Source organism: Callorhinus ursinus, unplaced genomic scaffold, assembly GCF_003265705.2.
Source record: "Callorhinus ursinus isolate GAN/ISIS: 27379988/994484 unplaced genomic scaffold, GSC_fseal_2.0 scaffold12, whole genome shotgun sequence".
Lineage (NCBI taxonomy): Eukaryota > Metazoa > Chordata > Mammalia > Carnivora > Otariidae > Callorhinus > Callorhinus ursinus.
The window spans coordinates 3,538,406-3,561,266 of record NW_027397074.1 but is presented as its reverse complement, the minus strand read 5'-3'; the positions used below and the strand labels follow the sequence as shown (position 1 = coordinate 3,561,266).

At 42.1% G+C, this 22,861-nt stretch overlaps 1 protein-coding gene across 17 annotated transcripts in view; it reads right to left on the bottom strand.

Moving 5' to 3' along the window:
* SRPK2 (SRSF protein kinase 2) overlaps positions 1-22,861 on the bottom strand; it is a 246,250-nt gene that overhangs the window by 215,027 nt on the left and 8,362 nt on the right. The window lies entirely within an intron of this gene.

Genomic DNA, 22,861 nt, shown 5'->3' with positions numbered 1-22,861 from the left:
CCTCTTTGCTACCACCTTTATACCTCCCTGTGAAGTAGCCTGCCGTTCCATGACCCCCATTTTCAAAGAGGAAATGGGAGGTTCAGGGAGGATAAACCACATCCTCAAGAGTCTCAGGAAGCAGGCAGCAGAGCTGGGTCTGAAACCCCAGTCTTCTCACTCCTCCCCCAGTGCCTTTCCTCCTCACTGTGCCTGACCTGTGTGCTGGCTTAAAAATATGTTCACAAATTATTTAATCTGCCTCTCTTCGAAGAGCAGAGCCTCCACTCTCCCCTCAGTAGCTCACTTCCAACCAATAAAATGTGGTGGAGGGGGCAGGTGTGAGACTTGCCAGAGGAGGTCACGAGAAGCACAAGCAGTTTCCTCCCTGCTCCCTCGGATCATCACTCTGGAAGAAGCCAGCTGACATGTCGTGAGGACACTCAAGGAGAGGTCCACATGGCAAGGAACTGAGATGTCCTGCCAACAGCCATGTCAGTAAGCCAGCTTGGAAGGAGCTCCTCCAGCCCCAGCCAAGTCTTCAAACGGCTGCAACCCTGAGCCAGAACCGCCCAGCTCCACTGCTTCCGAATTCCTAACCTCAGAAACTATGCAATGATAAATGTCTGTGGTATTAAGCCATGTGGGTTTTTTCCCCCAGCTTTACTGACATATAATTGACAAAATTGTAAGATATTTAAAGCATACATCCTGATAATTAAGCCATTATGTTTTAAGGTAGTTTGTTGCAAAGTAATAACTAATAGAACTAGGAAGGAAAACACATCATCTCACACGTGACCAACATCCTACAATCAAGAGTGTAGGCTCTTGGGCGCCTGGGTGGCTCAGATGGTTAAGCGTCTGCCTTCGGCTCAGGTCGTAATCCCAGGGTCCTGGGATGGAGACCCGCATCGGGCTCCTTGCTCAGCAGGGAATCTGCTTCTCCCTCTCCCTCTGCCTCTCCCCCTGCTTGTTCTCTGTCTCTCTCGCAAATGAATAAATAAAATCTTAAAAAAAAAAAAGAGTGTAGGCTCTTTATGCACAAACAATGAATCATGGAACACTACATCAAAAACTAGTGATGTAATGTATGGTGATTAACATAATAATAAAAAATTTTAAAGGAAAAAAAAAAGAGTGTAGGCTCTGCAGGTCACCTCTTAATAGAAGCTATATGACCTGGACTAAGGGCCAGTCCTCAGAATCAGTTTTGTCATGTGTAGTATGACAAGTAATTAGCTCACTTTAAGTAACCCCCCCATTTTACAATAATCTTTCCATTTACTGTACCTCTTAGTCACTATGAGGACTAAAGGGAAGAACGTGTCCGGCACTCAGCAAGGTGCACACAATGAAGGTTTAGTAAACGTTCACTGTTACTAATTTCTTTAATCTGCTCTTCATTAGCAGCCACCCCAGGCTGATAACCATGCTTCAAAAATTCCCAATTCTCCATAGGGAACAACTCCATTAGCCGCCCAAATTATCCGTTCGTCTTCTTTACTGGCCCTCATTTATTCCTCTGCTGCGCTGGACACACGTTCCAACACTCCCCGCCCCTCTGCTTCCAGCAAATAGACTACTGCTAACACGGTTCTCTTCAGGCCTCTGTCAGTGCTGCTACTCTTCCTCCCGCCCCTTCAAAATGTGCTCGTCCTCAACGTGCTCTTAATTCTCACACAGCCTCAGTTAGGACCTTTTTCCGGATGACGATCACACTCCTAAATGTATTATTATGGCCTCTCTCATCTCAGTAGACAGATGAGATCCCAATTTCTCCAGCTCAACAGCCACATACGGATGTCTCAGAAGTACCTCAAACTCAACAGAATCTCAATTTTCTGCCTCCCCCCTTACTCCTTACGTTTTTTCCCCCTCATCCTCATGCCCAACCCTGCTTCTCCTCTCGTGTTCACTGACAGACCAAAATCTTCAAAGTCAGACGATGACGTATTCAAAGTCATTAGAAATGCTCCCCCTTCTGCTCTCCACAATCCTGTGAGGCACTGTGCTGGGTGCCAGGGGTACATGGCAAGCAGGACAAAGCTGCCCCCAGGAACTCAACAGTCTAGCTGCTTCCAATCCACTGCCAAGTCCTAATGATTGCACCTGTGCAGACACACATTCCACCCCTCCTTTCCGTTCCTCCCACAATCACCCAGGCTTGTGCACCGGGATCACTGCAAGAACATGCGAAAATGTCTCCAAATCTTCAGTCTCTGCCACAAACCTCAACCCATCTCGCACGTAACTGCCCATTATCTTAAGCAGGTGATCACGCCACTCCTCCTCAAAAATCTGCAATGGTTCCCATTGCTTACAGAGAAAGTCCGAATTCCCTAACGCTACCTTAGTGACTTTTCCACTCGCACCACCTTCTGCCTCCTGCTGTGCACTCCAGGTATGCATTGAGACATTCAGGACCTCTCACTCAGGCCTGTTGTCCGGCTATTCCCTCGGAACGCCACAACCTCAATGAAACCCCCCCGGGTAGTCAGCAGAACTAACTGAGCCTTCCCTTCATTTCACACAGCACCGTGCCTGTACTTCTCTTTGCTAACCCACCCTGTGCACTTTTCATCACTGCTACTTGTTTACTTGTTTATTTGCCTGTCTCTTTGAGTAGGTCATAAATCCCCGGCTGCCGCTAATTAACTTGGCAATCTCCAGTAAGTCATGGCATTATCTGAGGTTCAATTTCCTCATCAGTAAAATGAAGGGGTTAGATTAAGTAATTGCTAAGGAACTCCCAACTCCAAAGTTCCATAAGGATGAGTCTTATTTATCTTTGGAAAAGGAAGCACAGAGGAGCCTGGGTGGATCAATCAGTTAAGCATACGACTCTTGGTTTCAGCTCAGGTCATGATCTCGAGGTCTTGAGACTGAGCCCAGCATCGGGTTCCACGCTCAGCATGCAACTTGCTTGAGATCCTCTCCCTCTCCCCTCCATGTAAGTGTCCATTCTCTCTCTAAAATAAATAAATAAGGGGCGCCTGGGTGGCTCAGTTGTTAAGCGTCTGCCTTTGGCTCAGGTCATGATCCCAGGGTCCTGGGATCGAGTCCCACATCGGGCTCCCTGCTCAGCCGGGAGTCTGCTTCTCCCTCTCCCTTTCCCGCTGCCCCTCCCCCCTGCTAGTGCCCCCTCTCTCTGTCAAATAAATAAAATCTTTTAAATAAATAAATGAAATGAAATCTTAAGAAAAAACAAAAACAAAAAAGAAAAGGCAGCACAGCACAGCTGTAAGATTAAACCTCGTGGTCAGACAGGTGGTCTGAACCCCAGCACTCTACCCTCCAGCACACTCAACAATGGGTCTAATGCTTAGCCTTTGTGCCTGAGCTCATCTGTTAAATGAGAATAATAATAGTACAATCTGCAACAAAACTAAGAGGCAACCCGGAATGGGAGAAGATATTTGCAAATGATATTACAGATAAAGGGCTGGTATCCAAGATCTATAAAAAACTTCTCAAACTCAATACCCAAAAAACAAGTAATCCAGTCAAGAAATGGGCAGAAGACATGAACAGATACTTCTTCAAAGACATACAAATGGCTAATAGACACATGAAAAAATTTTCAACATCACCAGCCATCAGGGAAATACAGATCAAAACCACATGCCAGTTCTAATGGCCAAAATTAACAAGAGAGGGAGCAACATATGTTGGCAAGGACATGGAGAGTTCCCCTAAACCCTCATACACTGTTGGTGGGAATGCAAGTTGGTACAGCCACTCTGGAAAACAGTATGGAGGTTCCTCAAGATGTTAAAAATAGAGCTACCCTATGGCCCAGCAACCGCACTACTAGGGATTTACCCCAAAGATACAGATGTAGTGAAAAGAAGGGGCATGTGCACCCCGATGTTAATAGCAGCAATGTTCTAAATAGCCAAACTGTGGAAGGAGCTGAGATGTCCTTCAACAGATGAATGGATAAAGAAGATGTGGTCCATATATACAATGGAATACTACTCAGTCATCAGAAAGGATGAATACCTACCATTTACATCGACATGGATGGAACTGGAGGGGATTATGCTAAGTGAAAATAGTCAAGCAGAGAAAGACAATTTTCATATGGTTTCACTCAGATGTGGAACATTTGGAATAGTGGGGAGGACCACAGGGGAAGGGAGGGAAAACTGAACGGGAAGAAATCAGAGAGGGAGACAAACCATGAGAGACTCCGGACTCCGGGAACCAAACTGAGGGTTACAGAGGGGAGGGGAGGGGAGGATGGGGTAACTGGGTGATGGGCATTAAGGAGGGCACATGTTGTGGTGAGCACTGGGTGTTATACGCAACTAATGAATCACTGAACACTATATCAAAAACTAATGATGTATTATATGTTGGCTAACTGAGCATAATAATAATAATAAGAGTATGATCTGCTAGAATTTTCAGGATTTTTTTTTTTGGAACATCATTTGTGTTTTTTTAATAATAGCTTTAGACAGATACAAGTCCTTGATCATACAATCCACCCATTTAAAGTATACAATTTCATGACTTTTAGTATATTCAGAGTTCTGCAAGCATCACCACAATCATTTTAGTATATATTCATCACCCCAAAAAGAAACTCACAGCTATCAACAACAGCTCCCTATTTCCCCTCCCCCCAGACTTAGGCAACCAGTTCTCTATTTTCCATCTCTATGGATTTGCCTCTAGAAATGTCATGTCAATATAAATATCTGGTCATTCATGACTGGTTTCTTCCATTTGGTATACTGTTTTCAAAGTACATCTATGATGTAGTACGTAACACTAACTCACTGTTTTTATTGCCAAATGATATTCCACCATGTGGATTTACTACATTTTGTTTATTTGTTCATCAGTTAATGGATATTTGGGATATTTCCACCCACCATTATGAGTAATGCTGCTCTTTTGGTTTTAAGTAATAGAAACCCCAACTCAACCTGGCTTACATAACTGGAAGTCCAGCAGGTAGCCCTTGCTTCAGACAGAGTTCCACATCATTTTCAGGACCGAGTCTCTCTCCACCTTTTGGCTAGGCTCTGTTCTCTGTTCATTTGCAAGATCTGCCTGGTGACAAAATGGCTTCAATAACTCCATTTAACAACCTCTCACAGTCAAACCAAAGAAAGCAAAAGCCCTACGATGAGCTCTAGGTGGGATCTAACTGTGGCTGAAACAGGCCGTGCTCCATCCCCGGAGTGCAGGAGAAACAGGAAGAGACCTGAATTACCTGAACCAAAAATAGATAAGGGATAATCCCCGTACAAAAACTGAGGCCTCCTTCCAGTAGGATAAATGGATTCTGGACAGCTGAAAATTTAAAGAGCCCAATTTCAAGCTGTTAGAATTAAACGTAAGTACCTGTTAAGCATTAAGTAGAATGCCCAAGACACAAATGCTTAATAAACGTTAGTTGCTCTATTAGCTATTTATGGATATGAGATAAACCACAAGAAAAATGATAGAATCCGACACTAAAGGAAAAAACGCCAATCTCATATAGCTCAATGTCATATATACTCAGCTCAAAATTAAGGCATGTCCAATCATATTTGCTTTTTCATAGTGACATACAAGACTACATCTTTATCAAAAAGAAGGAATGAGGCTTATTTTCAAAATCTTTAAAAACTTCAGGTTACAGAGTCAAGAATCTCTCCCCTTTAAGAGGGATTTCTCTGGTCTTACAGAAAATATGACAGGCAAAGCTTGGGAAAGTGAAGTCCCTGAGATGGGTAGTGCTGCAAAGAATTTCCCACCCTAAGCACAACCCTACGGCTCAGGCCTAATACCCACCTTCACCCTTTTTATTAGCCAAAGTTCTCAAATCTATTAAGAAATCTTTTCATGGGAAAATATCACTTTTGGTGGGGGAGGGGAGTGTTTTGTTTTAAACATCACTTTGATTTCTTAATATTAGCTAACAGGAAACTAGAATTCCCTTTATAAAAAGTGGTTTTTCAATCTTACCCAAAGTACATTTACTTCATAAAACAAGGGATACCAAATGTTTATTTCCCTCTTAGACTCTGCCTAAAAAGGAGTAAAAAGGAGCACCTGGCTGGCTCAGTAGGTAAAGTACTCAACTCTTGATCTCAGGATCTCAGGGTCCCAGGGTCCCAAGAGCCCCACATAAGAGGTGTTTACTTTAAAAAAAAAAAAAAAAAAAAAAGTAAGAAATAACAAGTGTTGAGGCACTTGGCTGGGTCAACTGGAAAAGCATGTGACTCTCAGGGGCGCCTGGGTGGCTCAGTCGGTTGGCTCATGTGTCATGATCCCGGGATCCTGGGATTGAGCCCCACATCCGAGCTCCTTGCTCAGTGGGGAGTCTGCTTCTCCCTCTGCCCCTCCCCCCCACTTGTGTGCACTCTCTCTCTCTCTCTCTCAAATAAATAAAATCTTAAAAAAAAAAGGAAGACATGTGACTTGATCTCAGAGTCGTGAGTTCAAGCCCCGCGTTGGGTGTAGAGATTACTAAAAAAAAAAAAAAAGTAAGTAAAAACTTTACAAGAAAAAAATAACAAGTGTTGGTGGGATGTGGAGAAAAAGGAACCTGCTTGCATTGTTGGTGGGAATGTCAACTGGTGCAGACACTATGGAAACAGTATGGAGGTTCCTCAAAAAATTAAAAATAGAAATACCATTATGATTCAGTAATTCCACTAGTAGATAAAGAAAACAAGAAAACAAAAACACTAATTTGAAGAGATAATATATGTACCCCTATGTTCACTGCAGCATTACTTATAATAGCCAAGATACAGAAGCAACCCAAGTGTCTACCAATGGATGAAGAGATAAAAAAGATACGGTGTAAGTGCATGCGTGCAAACATAATGGATTATTACTCAGCCATAAAAAAGAATGAGATCTTGCCATTTGCAATAATACGGATGGACCTAGGGGGTATGATGCAAAGTGAAGTAAGACAGAGAAAGACATATACCACATGACTTCACTTATATGTGGAATCTAAAAAACAAAACAAATGAACAAACTAAGAAACAAAAAACAGAAACAGACCCATAAATACAGAGAACAAACTAACAACGGATGGTTGCCAGAGGGGAGTAAGAATGGAGGAATAGGAAAAATGGGTACAGTGGGGAGGTAGGTACAGGCTTTTGTCATGGAATAAGTCAATCTTGGGGATGAAAGATACAGCAGAGGGAATATAAGCAATGCCACTGTGACAGAGTTGTTGAATCACTATGCTGTACGTCTGAAACTAATGTAACATCGTGTGTCAACTATAGTTCAATTTTGAAAAATTTAAGCTGGCCATGTGCACGTTTAGATAAGAAATTTTCACCACAATTCCACAGTCTGCCTTTTCCTGTTATAAAAATCTCTAAAATACAAATGAAATATCATAAAACTAACAGCTGCCACTTACTGAGCGTTTACTAGGTGCAGAGTGTGTGTGTGTGTGTGTGTGTGTGTGTGTGTGTGTGTGTGTATCTCACTTAATCCTACCATTTATTCTCTGAGAGCTAAGTACTCTTAGCTCTACTTTATGATGAAGGAATTGAGCTTTAGAAAAATTATCTAACACCACTCAGAAAAGTGACCCTGTCAAAACACAAACCCTGATCAGCTACCTCTGACAGCAATACCAGCCTTAGCAAAGAATATCCAAAGGTAAACCGGACTTTGGGGAAATGGGAACCCATCACCTCTTCTTGGCTAAGCTGGGGAAGTGAGATAGCCTTTTCCTACACAAAGTAATAGGCAAAGCCCTGGATCCTCTAAAAAGTAAACTTATCTTCGAGTGTCCCTTAACTTGATGACAAAGATGCTGCAGGAAGTAGTGTGAGTGGAGCTAAGGGAAAGAGAACAGACCTGCTTTTACTGTTAGACCTACAGGATACTGGTTGCTTTATAAGGATATTGAAAGTCTCCACCTTGTAGCTACTAAAAAGCAAAACAAAATACAAGTTTTCAAAGCTAAGACAGAAAACAAAGTTATACCTTTTTTAAAATCTATCTTATTATACACTAAACTTTTCTACCTGACGTAACTTCCATTCCAGTCTTACCATATCTGCATGTGACAAAACAGTCCAGACCTGTGTGGCATGCCAATAGTCATCTCCATTCAGGGACAGAGAATACAAAAATTTTTTTTCAGACAGTAAAGGGAAGAATTAAAAAATAAGGTTCTCGTGGTGCCTGGCTGGCTCAGTCGGTATAGTGTGCAACTCCTGTTCTTAGGGTTGTGGGCTCAAACCCCACATTGGGGGGTTAAAAACTTTACCTTCTGTATCAGACCCAGAATTGCTTGTCTTTCTGCAGATCAATTGGTGGTTGTGAAGACCGCTGAACCACTCTAACCAGCTCAGGCACCAAACAGAGTTAAGTAACTTAAATCAAGTAACTTCGCTCCTTCATGAGGGAGAAAGGAAGAAGAATGAAGGCCCGGGGCACCTGGGTGGCTCAGTCGTTAAGCGTCTGCCTTCGGCTCAGGTCATGATCCCAGGTCCTGGGATCGAGCCCCACATCGGGCTCCCTGCTCGGCGGGAAGCCTGCTTCTCCCTCTCCCACTCCCCCTGCTTGTGTTCCCTCTCTCGCTGTGTCTCTCTCTGTCAAATACATAAATAAAATCTTAAAAAAAAAAAAAAAAAAGGGAATGAAGGCCTGAGAAATGTGAAGCTGCGTCCACCAAGCTGCTGTGGGGAGCCCCACAGGGGATGAGGGGAAGGCTGGGCAGCGAGGACGCCTCACCTGCCAACTCTCCCAGAACTTTTTCCACTTTACATAGAAGAGTTCTCTGTAAAATTGTATTTATCATTCTGCTACTGCAACGTAAGGGTGACCAACACCCGTCTGGGCGCCACGCACCGCATTCTCAGACCCACAGCCCTCCTCCAACGCGTTTCATTGGTCAAAGAGTCAATTCCACAAGAATGCCGAAAGTAACATTCGGTTACAACCTATTTGGGGATAAAACACATTGTACCTCCTCCTCAAAAAAGTATCTTTCAGTGAGATACTCTAGAAATAAAAATAAGCAGGAGGATAAGACTCCCCATGTGAGCTGGCACCTGCGCTACGGGGGCACTGAAGCCAGCGCCCAGGCACGGAGTCCTTCCAGGTGCACAGTCCACCTTCCCTCTTCTCCATCTCAAACTTCTGCTTCGGGTTATGAGGTACCCCTGGGTTGAAGTCTCTCTTTACTCCTTCCAGCACCCTACCTAGTTAACCTGCACAGTCACACAGCCCTTCCAGAGGCACATCTACGTGTCCAGTCCTACGGGGTATGCCGGCACCCACACTCTATGCTCCACTAAAGTAACAGTCATGGGTTACAACGTATCAAAGCCTAAAACATTCAACAGCCTCATCAGGGTGTTCTATCTCGTGCCTATCTTTTTATTTTTTTTTAAAGATTTTTTTTAAGATTTTATTTATTTATTTATTTGAGAGAGAGAATGAGAGAGAGAGAGAGAGCATGAGAGGGGGGAGGGTCAGAGGGAGAAGCAGACTCCCCGCTGAGCAGGGAGCCCGATGCGGGACTCGATCCTGGGACTCCAGCATCATGACCTGAGCCGAAGGCAGTCGCTTAACCAACTGAGCCACCCAGGCGCCCTGAGCCGGTCCCACATTTTAAGACCCTGACTTTAGAATTACAATGTCTAAAAATATTTATATTAATTATTTGTCCAAGAGATAGCTGAAATAAATGTACCCTGGAATTGATAAATCAATCATTAATTTGATTATTAGCAAAGCAGTGTGACCACAAAGATATTCAATGCAGAACTGAATTCAAATATCGGGGGCAAAACATTACATAATACGTTTTGCAGGATTTATCTAGTAAGGCTCAGAACTCAGCATAAAGTATCATATATGCCCAAATATATAAAATATGGTCTTTTCCCAAAAATTATCCCTCAAAAAAGAGATAGTTTCCTTATACTCCAGTCCTTACAAAGCGTTTCTTATGATAGACTGCTCTTTGAATTATCCTATCTTTAACATAATAAAGGAAAAAATCTTCAAGAGGAAAGGAACAATCAGGATTATGGGAATGCTAGGCTTGATGGCTCGATGGCAGGGAACAGAAGATCACTCCCAGAGGAGCTGGTCAGACAGAATAGGGAAGGAGTGTAAGCCACTCTTCTCTGACTGAGAACCATCTGGGGGAACTGGCTGAAATCACTGTAATCAATACTAATTTGGAAGGCTTAGAGACATCAACCCCATAAAATCAATTTCAAAGGAGGCAAGTAAATTCAACACGTTTTTGGAACTATTCCTTAAGCTATGACCTCATTAACGCTGTACTCAAGCCTGTTTTTAAAAATTGTTTTTAAAAGCAAGTAAATCATTAAATTGTAATAACAAACGTAAGTCCATAAAACAAATGAGGAAAAACAAAACAAAACAAATGTCTCATTGTTTCGCAAACAGGTAGCTGTAGCCTGGATCAAATATCCAGTGTCAGTATCCTGTATGGATTCAAGAATGATGCACCTCAGGTTAGACTGAAATAAATATCACAGGCTCTCCTGGGACTATCTTCACAGCTTTTCCATAAACTTAAACTTGTTCTAAAAAATGAAGTTTTTAAGGAGAGAGGACTTGTGGTTACCAGAGGCAGGGGATGGGAGAAGTAGAGGAAGGTAGGCAAATGCACAAACTCCCAGTCACAGCATGATGACTACAGTTAACACCGCCGTACAGTACACAGGAAAGTTGTTAAGAAAGTAGATCTGAGGAGTTCTCACCACAAGGAGAAATCTGTTTTTCTTTTCTTTTTATTGTATCTGTATGAGAAGATGGATATTAGCTGAACCTATTGTGGCAATCATTTTACAGTAAACGTAAATCGGACCATCATGCTGTATGCCTTAAACTTACACAGTGATGTATTCAATTACTTCTCAAAAAAACTAGGGAAAAAATTAAGTTTTAAAAAGTATATACCATGTGCTTCTGGAAAACCATTAACTGATTCAAAAATCATTTTTTAACATGTTTCAAAAAACATTTTAACATGTTTCCAAAAAATAGTTAAAAAAAAACAGTTACCATTTTTGTATGCGTAGTGAATCAAAACACGTGTTTTTTTTTTTTTAAAGATTCTATTTATTTGACAGAGAGAGACACAGCGAGAGAGGGAACACAAGCGGGGGGAGTGGGAGAGGGAGAAGCAGGCTTCCCACAGGGCAGGGAGCTTGATGCGGGGCTCCATCCCAGGACCCTGGGATCAGGGCCTGAGCCGAAGGCAGACGCTTAACGACTGAGTCACCCAGGCGCCCCTCAAAATGCATTTCTAACTGCAAAAAGCAGTTTTAACTGCTTCACGAAACTTAAGAGGAAAAGAGATATTCCTAAAGTAATGTATAAATTCACTTGTGAATTTATGTGTAATTAACTTTAGAAATTAAATATCATAAGTAAACATTTGACTATTCCATCTATATCTCAGATTTACATATTCAAGTTGTAGAGAATCTTAATCTTCTCACTGGGGAATTAGGAGACTTATAATCAAGGGTGTCTTATATTCAGATACGTAAGGTATCTTACAAAACAAACTCAACCTGAAATGTTCCCATGGAAACATACTAGACAAAATAAGGCACCCCCATCAAAACAAAGAAAAGAAAAAATTCTCTTGTTAATACCTGTCCACGCAAGTTACTCTAACGCCTCTAGAAGTCTAGACTGTGCTACTTTTAACCTTGGCTGATAATGCTCCTGGAATCAAGGCAGGCTACGAGCTCAAAAACCTGGCAAATGCAGATAAAGACTTTTTTCTGTTTTTGTTTTTTGAGTTTGTTTTTTGGTTTTTGGTTTTTTTTTTTGGAAATAGAACACAAGATTTGGTGTCAAAAATCTGGGGGTCCTATGAAATCTTTAACACAAAGAGAGCAAGACAAAAATCTCTTTAATCCTTAGCCATCAACACAAATAACACTATCTGCCTTTATCAGATGATGAGACAAGACCATGACAGGTAAATTCTTCATAAATTGTCAAGACAGATAGACAGAAGAACACTAATTCTTTAAATATGAAAGCCATCAATGATGAACTAAATGAATAAATCTAATGAACTTTTCTCAAATCCCATTCTCCTTGGACTTCTCTGGCCCATTTATTTGTCCTCTTTACTCTGATCTTCAGCTTCTTTCCTTCATTTTGCCCAACAAGCATTCCCACAGTCTGAGGCCCCAGCCCTCCTCCATCAGGAAGCTGACGTTGCTGTCCTAACCAACCCCAATGCGTATTCTAAGTTCCAGCCTCCCAGCTGGGCACCAACTCCCTACAATGCACCTCCTTTTGGCCATGTGCTACTTCAGATTCCATGTGCCTAAAATAAAATCTTTTTCCCATCTCCAAACAAGTCCTCCCAACTGTCTTATTCTTCCTTAAGTGTAACATTTTCAAACTAATGCTGTCATTTTTTTATTGCTTTTCTTCATGTTCTGGCTAGCTCTAGTCCTGTTGACTCTTCTTCACAAGAGCCTTCCAAAATTTGGCTTAAAAAGTTCACTGCCTTGATTCAATTTTTCCAGTCTAAGACTCTACATAATCTAAAAACTGTGAAATGCAGACAAAGGTATTCACTGAAATACTATAATGCCTAAAAACAGGAAACATTTGTCTAGGATAGAAAAATGTTTAAGCAAATTAAATAGTTTATAATGTTACACAGTCAATAATTGGTTGTAAAAAGTTTTTAAAGACATGAAAGATGTTCATGACAAAATGTTAAGGAAAGAATACAAAATCATATATGCAATGACTAAGTAAATTTAAAAAAAAAAAACCACAAGAATAGAAAAAAAGCCTAGAAGGAAATATATAAAAATATTAACAAAATCCTATCAGTGCATATCTTGCTGGATGGTGACAATGAGTCATTTTTGTTTTCTTCTTTATATATTTCTATAGCTTCCAGATATGGTACATAATATTTTTAAAGTCACTTTTTTAGGGGTGTTGGTAGAGAATGTGACTTTTGATCTTGGGTTGTGAGTTTAAGTGCCAAGCTGAGCACAAAGCTTACTTAAAAAAAAAAATCAAAAATAGGGGTGTCTGGATGGCTCTGTCAGTTACCCGTCTGCCTTCGGATCACATCACCATCCCAGGGTCCTAGGATCAAGTCCTGCATCAGGCTCCCTGCTCAGCGGGGAGCCTGCTTCTCCCTCTCCCACTCCCCTTGCTTGTGCTCTCTCTCTCTCTCTCTTAATAAAATCTTTAAAAAAATAAATAAATAAAGTCACTTTTTAAAATGTGTTTCTAATTCAAGACTTGTCAGGTCTCCCTAAATTAATCTACAAATTCAATTACCTCAAACCAAACAGCAAAAGCAAACTGGGGGAGGGACTTAGAATTATGATCTTAATGAATACATATGCAAGAATTGCCCCAAAAATTCTGAAAACAAGAGTAACAAGGTGTTTATGGGAGATGGAGGAGAGCTTCCAGCCTACCAAAAAACTGTAAAATGTATTCCAAACAACAGCAATTAAAACAATATGGAACTACAGCAGACAGAGAAATGAAAGTACTCAGTACGTGGAATGCAACCCAGTCGGGACTGCTGGATACGTCACTGAGGAAAAAAGAGGGTAGCGTTAACACCAGAAGCCTACTAACAGCCAACCCTTCCCTGCACTTACCACAGGTCCACAACCCTAGGCGCCAGATGTTACTCCACTCCAGTTTTTAATTTTCCAAAGATAATACAGTACCTATACAATGTATTATGTAACATTCCAGCAAGGTCTGGGAACATGTTTTTCATGCAACCTATAGCCTTCCTCATCTCAGGGAAAGTCACCGTCCTCATGTCCAAAGCAAACCTGTCTCTGATCCTACCCCTTCCTGTCAATTCAGGGTTTCTGCTCCAAAATCCCCCCTGCCAGTATTTTCAACCTCTCCCTTTCTACTGACTCCTTACCATCTGCTTACGTGGGGGGTGGGGGGGCGGGGGGGATGTCCCACTTCTCAAGAACCACTCCCTCTACCTTTTCTCCTTTACACAAAGAAAGGTTACTCAAGGAGTAATTTTTTTTTTTAAGATTTATCTATTTATTTGAAGTGGGGGGGGGAGCAGAAAGAGAGGGAGAGTCTTAAGCAGACTCCACACTGAGCTCAGAGCCTCAGGCAGGGCTCAATCTCATGACCCTGAGATCACGACCTGAGCCAAAACCAAGAGTCCCCCGTTGAACTGATTGTACCACCCAGATGTTCCAAGGACTAATCTTTTAAAAAGAAAAAAAAAGACTCCAACGTCCTGTCATCCCATTCACTCAAGCAAATCCACTGGTCTAAAAGCACTAGTCTCTAATGACTCCCTAACTGCCAAAATCAAAGGCCAAGACTGGGGCTCACCTCGAGCTTTTTCGCAGACCGTGACTCTGGTCTCCATCAATCACCTTTCTCCTGGTTCTCCTCTCTGGCTCCTCCTTTACCACAACCCCACCTGTGGCTTTCTTCTGTTCACACTCAGCACCTTCAACCAGGAGCCACCCACAGCTATGCCAATAGCTATTCCTAACAACTCCCAATTCACATCTCCTAACCACAGCTCTTCCCAGTGCTCTAAGTGCAAACACTGACTAGTATCTTTAACTGGACTCACCTAGACACCTCTAACAGCCTAACCAGAGCCATCATTAGGTTTTCCCAAACTGGCTCTGCATTCCCTATCTTGAGGAATGACAACACCATCCACAAATTTTGCTAATTCAGAAACTTGGGATTCATCCTAGACCCTTCCCACCTACCTCCCACATTAAATTGGACACTAACTTCAATGAATTCTACTGCTTCCTTAATACCCATCCGTCTCCTGAAGCCTCCTCCAAGAGCCTCCTAATAGATCTCCTGGCCTCTAAGGCATTCTCCACACAGTAGCTAGAGTAATCTTTCTAAAAATCTCAACCTGTGCCTCCTAACAGCTCCCCAGTCCCTTGTCAAGTTCCTCAGACAGATGAGCTCCACTCATTGGTCACCACACCCTGCACCCCAGCCTTTCCTACCTGCTTGACATTCCAGAAATACAAGCACGCCATTTACACCTCCACATGTTTATACCAGCTGCAATACTGCTTCTGCCTGGAAGGCCCTCACCCTGCCCCCTCTTACTTACTTGGCAAACTGCTATTGGCTCTTTAAGAATCAGTTTACCAGGGGCACCTGGGTGGCTCAGTGGTTAGGCATCTGCCTTCAGCTCAGGTCATGATCCCAGCGTCCTAGGATCGAGCGCCGCATCGGGGTCCCTGCTCAGCCGGAAGCCTGCTTCTCCCTCTCCCACTCCCCCTGCTTGTGTTCCCTCTCTCACTCTCTCTCTTTCTGTCAATTAAATAAATAAATAAAATCTTTTAAAAAAAGAATCAGTTTAACATAACTCTGAATCTACTAAAAACTACTTAATTGTACACTTTAAGCAGATGACTTTTATGGTATTTTATATTTTTTATTTTATAAAAATATTTTATAAAAATATTTTATATATTTTATATGGTAAATTATATCTGAATTAAAGTATCATAATTTTCTACAAGAAAAAAAGACTTACAGCCCAATATTTTTTTAAAAGGGCAAAAGACAAAACAAGCACTTCACAAAATAGGAAATTCAAATGACCAATAAACATATGAAGAGATGTTCAACGCCATCATCACTCAGAAAAATGCAAAACAGAACCAAAACGAGGTATCGATATATACCCAGAATAGCCACAATTAAAAAGAATGACTCTATCAAGTGTGGCAAAGATGTAAAGCAACCGAAACTATCATACACTGCTGGTGTGAGAGTAAAGTAGTTCAATCAAAACTATTTCATAATAAAGCTGGGGGAAAAATATCTTTGCCCTTACTACTAACACTAAGTATACACCTATTCTGTAACCTAGCAATTCCACTGCAAGGGCTTATCTCCAAGAGAAATGAATGCAAATGTCCACAAAAGAACATGCACAGGAATGTTTATAGCTGGGGCGCCTGGGTGGCTCAGTCGTTAAGCGTCTGCCTTCGGCTCAGGTCACGATCCCAGGGTCCTGGGATCGAGCCCCGCATCGGGATCCCTGCTCAACGGGAGGCCTGCTTCTCCCTCTCCCACTCCCTCTGCTTGCGTTCCCTCTCTTGCTGTGTCTCTCTCTGTCAAATAAATAAAATCTTTAAAAAAAAAAAAAAAAAAAGAATGTTTATAGCTGCCTGGCTCAGGCGGCTGACCGTCCAACTCTTGGTTTTGGCTCAGGTCATGATCTCAGGGTCATGGGATGGAACCTCCACCACCACCCCCCTCATGAGGCTCCACACTCAGCAGGGAGTCTGCTTGAAGATTTTCTCTCTCCCTCTGCCTCTGCCCCTCCCCCAGCTCACTCTCTCTCCCCCAAATAAATAAATCCTTAAAAAAATACTACCATCAGTTATAAACTGTATGGTAGTGAGCACTTCTTTAAAAAAGAATGTTTAGGGGCACCTGGGTGGCTCAGTCATTAAGCATCTGCCTTTGGCTCAGGTCATGATCTCTAGGTCCTGGGATCGAGCCCCGCATTGGGCTCCCTGCTCAGCGGGGATCCTGCCTCTCCCTCTCCCACTCCCCCTGCTTGTGTTCCCTCTCTCTAATAAATAAATAAAACCTTTAAAAATAAAAAATAGAAATAAAAAAGAATGTTTATTCATAATACAAAATTATTCAGAATACTTTTTATTCACAATGACCAAAAACTGAAAAAAAAATCCTCATCAACAGAATAGACAATTAAATTGTGGTATATTCACTCAATGGAATAGTACAGAGCAGTTAACAGTGAACTACTGGTACCTGCAACAACATGGACAAATCTCACGGATCTGTGAGACACAAAAAGTACATTCAATATGAAGAACACAAACACAAGAGTATATTCTATATGAAGTTCAAGAACAGGTAGGTAATCAGTAATGACAGATATGAGCAAAATGGCTACCTCTGGGTGGCAGGGCATAGACTGGGGAGAGGCTTGAGGAACCAACTTTATGAGGGAGGTACTGGAACGGTCTGTATCTTGATTGGGGTGGTGGTTATAAGGGTATGAATACATGTAAAAATCATCAAACTATACACTTAGAATTACTGCACGTTACTATACACATACATACCCTATAATTCAATTTTTAAAAAAACTAACACAAAAATGCACAAGTAGACTATAATTAACACTACTGTATTATATACCTGAAGTTAAGAGAGTAGAGCTTAACTTACCACCACACACACACACAAATGGTCATTATGCAAGAGGACAGAGATGTTAACTAACCTTACTGTGCCAGTCATTTCACAACTTCACAGGCATTAAATCAGCATGTTGTACACCTTAAATTTACACATTATATGGCAATCCTATCTCAATAAAGCTGGAGAAAAAATATGCACAAGTAAAAGGATAATACACCAAAATAATTGGTGGACCTACAACTGGTTTATTTCTTTAAATTGTTCTGTACTGTCTGAATTTTCCACCAAGACCATATTACTTATAGTCATAAAAAAAAAAAAAGCTATTTCAGTAGAATAAGAGTAGTGCTAAAATTAAACAAGTTCTTTCCCTCAAGCCTTCCCTTACCAATCAAAGCACCACTGCACCTAAATCACAGTGCTTATCACAGTGTCCCACAATGGTCTACTGACCATGAGACACAGACAGCTCTCCTACTTGCCAGTCAGAACTGGGCTTTATCTTAATATTCCTAGCATACAACACACTGCCTAGCACCGGGAATCTGCTTCATACGTGTTTACTGAACTGTACTGTAGTAAGCAAAAATATTTGCTGAGTAAACAATGTGTTAACAAGAAGTCAAAAATAAGTGATTACCTTCCATGGGAGGTATTCCAAGGTCATGGGTTTGTGAGCTGGAGTTTATACTACAGGAAAGGGTTGAGGCTTACCCAATAAAGAGATCAACTTGCATGACAGCATTCCTAAATTGTCTCACCTGTGATTTACCGACCCAACGCCACCAATCCCGTGCCTATCATTTTCTATACCAGTCAGAACCCAGACTACAGAACACAGACAAGCAATAAACTACAGGATCCACCCATCAACAGAAAAGTCAAAAGCCCAAAGGATCCAGCACAGAATCCCATCACCAAAAGCATACACACAGATCACAGACACCGTACAGACGGAGAGACAGAGAGCGGGGAAAAAAACACATCAAGAGACCAAGTTGCTAACTTGCTACAAAGTCAAAGTACAAACCTAAGTCCTCCAGCAATCATTCTCTTGGGTATTTATCCTACAGAATGGAAACACGTTCACATAAAAATCTGTAAACAAATGGTCAGCAGCTTTATCTGTAAGAATACTAGGGGTGCCTGGGCGGCTCAGTGATTAAGCGTCTGCCTTCAGCTCAGGTCATGATCCCAGGGTCCTGGAATCGAGCCCCGCATCGGGCTCCCTGCTCTGCGGGAAGCCTGCTTCTCCCTTTCCCACTCCCCCTGCTTGTGTTCCCGCTCTTGCTGTGTCTCTGTCAAATAAATAAAATCTAAAAAAAAAAAAAAAACTGGAAACTATCCAAATGTCCTTCAACAGGTCAATGGATAAACCGTGGTACATTCACACCATGAAACACTATTAAGCAGTAAAAAGGAATGATCTACTAATACACCCAACAACATGGATGAGTCTCAAGGGCACTGTGCTGAGTGAAAAAAGAGAATCTCAAACAGTTACATACTGTATAACTCCGCTTATGTAACAGTCTCAAAGTGGCGAAATCAGTGATGGAGAACAGATCAGTGCCTGCCAAGAGTTAGGGCTGAGGGCAGGGTCTGACTCTTAAAGGGTAACAAGAGAAGTTTCTCTGTGGTGATGAAGCAGTTCTGCATCCTAATCCTGGTGATGACTAATCTACAGAGTGATCTACACCAGTTAATAGCATCATGGTGGCAATGTCGACTCCCTGGTTTTGAAAATGTTCTAGGGTTATGTGAGATATCACCACTGGGGGGAAGCTGGATAAAGGGTACACAGGGAACTCTGTACCATTTTTGCAACTTCTTATGAGTCATATGATTTCAAAATGAAAAGTTTTAATTAAAAAAAAAAGAGGAGTTGGGGGCACTTGGGGCACACAGTTAGATGGGGGTCCAACTCTTGGTTTTGGCACAGGTGTGATCTCAGAGTCAGATCAAGCCCCACAAGGGGGCTTCATGCTCAGCACAGAAGTCTGCTCAAGATTATCTCCCTCTCCCTCTGCCCCTATCCCTGCTCGCAAGCTCTCTCTCTCTAAATATTTTTTTAAAAATTTGACTATAATAATTTATAGTCAAAAAGTGCAAAGAACCTGAATGTCCATCAATGGATGAATGGATAAATAAAACATGGCATATCAATACAATGCAACATTTCTGGCACTACAAAAATATGAAGTACTAATACATACCTCAACATGGATGAACGTTGAAAGCACTATGCTAAGTGAAAGAAATCAGACCCGAGACTAATATATTGTATGATACGACTTATATGAAATACCCAGAACAGGTAAGTTCGTAGAGACAGAAAATAAATTAGGAGCAGGGGAGAATGAGGCATGAGTGCTAAAAAGTACGGGGTTTATTTGGGGGGGGGGAGGATGCAAATGTTCTGGAATTAATCACTGTGATGGTTCCACAGTGTTGTAAATATACTAAAAAGCAGCAAATTATACACTTTAAAAGATATTATGTCCTAATGGAAAAGTTACATGCATTAAAAAAAAATAAAGATCCTTAAAAAATACTATTCATACATTCATTCACTCATGCCCCAAAGCAACACTATCCCAAGCCATATGATTTAGCTAATTTTTGAAATTCATGATCAAATTGACACTGTAGTCCTTCCCTGCTGCCTGTTACACACAAAGCAGGTCAATTAATAATTAGCAAACTAAACTCACTGGAACAGTCTGACGAGATTAAAATTTTGACTCAGCTAAATAGAGAAATCTTAATGCTATTCCTGACAACTACAAATTCCAGCGTACTAAAAAAGTAGCCTACAGGAACTGGCTCAATTCATAAAAGCTCACTGAATGAAAATGAATGAAGAGCCAGCTTGCGTATACAAGTAGATAATGACAAAAGTAGATCCTATTACATCAAGCCAGGCCCATGTTGTCACATAATTAGGTTTGCCAGTCATTATATTTATACGGTTTAAAATTAGATCTATTACTCCTTTTCTTCCTCTGGAGAATTAATCAAAAAGGAAAAACACTGGGCATCAGGAGACCTGAATTCTGGTGCAAACGCAGCTAACTGTGTGACTATCACCTCTGTCAGGGCTGCCTGTAAAACAAGGACTTCTCCTCAGACCAGCCGTCTCCTGAAGGCCCTTCCACCACTTCTCTCTAGCACCGCTGCTTGCACCCTGAACCAAGCAAGTCACCATGGTTTCCCTCACAGACAGAAGGCCAGCTCCCAGCCTCTACTTCTCGCCTACCCTTGACAATCCATTATTCTCCACAAACAGCCAGTGCTCTTTTTAAAACAGGAACTGATCCTGTCACTCCCATCGGTAAGCCTCCCGATGGCCTACCGGGCAGGGCCCTACCCACTCTCATCCTCCCGTCATCGTCATCTCCCGAAGCACTCCCGTCATCCTAACCTTTGGGGTCCTCCAACATTCTTAGCCCATTCCTCCCCGAGTCCTCTGCCACACTCCCATCTCCTCCTCCCCTCATTCTAGTTTCTGTTCAAATGTCACCTCCTCAGAGAGCTGAGTGTGGACTCTAGTCCCAGGCTGCCTACAGTCAACTTTGCAGCCAGACATGTTGCTTGCCCTTCTGTAAAATGGTGATTAACAACAGTGCCTACCTCAGTGTTGTCACAAGGGGTAAGAGGCAGTAAAGCTAAATGTCATCTATCACTATTACTTAAGACACCCCATCTTAATGTCCCTACCTCACAGCACTATCTGAAATGGCCATCCTGATTTGTCTTCTTCTTTGAGGTTCTCCCCCAATACCCACAGAATGTAACGTTCACGAGGAGCTTTGTCTTGTTTAAAGCTCTATCACCATCTCCAAGGAAAGGCATGCAAATACTTGTTGAATACATGAATAAATAAATCATATGGAGCATTCCTTTAAAATAATGTCTTGGGACTCCTGGGTGGCTCTGTCGGTTAAGCGTCTGCCTTCGACTCAGGTCATGATCCCAGGGTGCTGGGATCAAGTCCCGCATAGAGCTCCCTGCTCCGCGGGGAGCCTGCTTCTCCCTCTGCCTCTGCCTCTCTCTCTCTCATGAATAAATAAATAGAATCTTTAAAAAAAATTTAAAAAATAAAAATAAAATAATGTCTTAATTCAAAGAATTAAGCAAAAAATGGCATTGCATTTATCAGTTATGTAATTGGACTGGTCTCCTCTTGTTAATTACCTTGCAGACCAACCAATTTACTTAGCCATTGCCTGGGGGCTTTTCTTTCCAATCTTATCACATAAATACAATAGACAATGGAAGAATCTGACAGGTTAATCTTTGAGAGTAAAAACTGGTATTGTGGATATACACTAATTCTTTATAAACATACCACATAAATCCAAACTGCAGTACACCAAAAAAGGCTCTTGGCCATTAGGAAAGTCATACCCTGAAATATGAAAATATGAAACACATGTTGACTTAGTTAACTCAAAGTGCTTTTCTACATGTATGTCTACACATTACACACATACATATTATACATACATAAGTGTACACACACACACACACACACAGCCATTCCCAAAACTGGGACATGCTTTTTTCAATTCATTTTTACATTTCTAAACATAATGCACTTTGTGAAAATAAATGCTTTAAATTTAAAGTTGTTTTTAAAACCCAATACTCAGGATCCTAAACGTTATAGTTCTCCTTACTGATGGGCTTAATCTCCCAACGTTCAAAGGAAATCCCAAATTTAAGGCCCTGACTTGAAAGCCAGCATTAATTTTCTAAAGCATCTCAAAGTACCATGTCCATTCCGTTTTAATGTCTTAAGAATCCCAAATCAGATTTTTACGTGCCAGTTCAAGTCCTTAGTATTTTCCGTCATAATAATTTTTTAAGAAAGGCGTTATTTTATCGAGAACCCCATTTTGAGAGACCCTGAAAATACTTCCAAGTTACAGTCCATCTTGAGTGAACAAAAATCCTGTCGTGATACATCACCACGTTAGTAATGCCTCAGGCAGTTTTCATAGAGAGCATGAAATTCACCAGGCAGGCAGAGACCCAGGCGGACAGGAAGGGGAAAAGCCTAGGAACGGGGCAGGGTAGTCCCCCATAAGAAACAAAACAAGAAATGCTTCGTGATTTTCAAGATCACGCACTGCCATTCCCTGTAAGACCAAAAACACCACCGAGTATCTCTTGCTCAAAAGGAAGAGTGAAGCCACAAATCTAGGAGTAAAGACGTTGAACGCTAGTTAGCTTTTTTAAAATTAAGAGAGAAGGAGCGACACGCGGCGCTCTGCGGTCTCTCAGCAGCTCTCCAGGAAAGGCTTCTCGGGCGCCGGCCGCTCCCACTCCGGTCCGCGGCCAGGCTGGAGGTGGCCGGCGGCTGGCACGTTTTAAATATCACCACCCTATTCATCAACTCCCCGTCACAATGAGAGCCGCCGAGCCGCGCCGGGGACCGCCCGCGCACACGCCCACCGGTCCCGCGCAGCCCGCGACCCGGGCGCAGCCGCCGCGCAGCAAAGTGACGCTCGGCCCGAGCAGAAAGTTTCGAATAAAAACCCGAGCCCCGAAACGCACAGGTCTCGGCGCTGAACTCGCGCCAGGAACACGCCCGAGGCAAACCACTTGACAACCGGCTCGGGTTTTCAGCAGAAAACGCCGAGAGGCGGGGGCCGGGGAGGAAGAGAAGGCCACACAAACACAC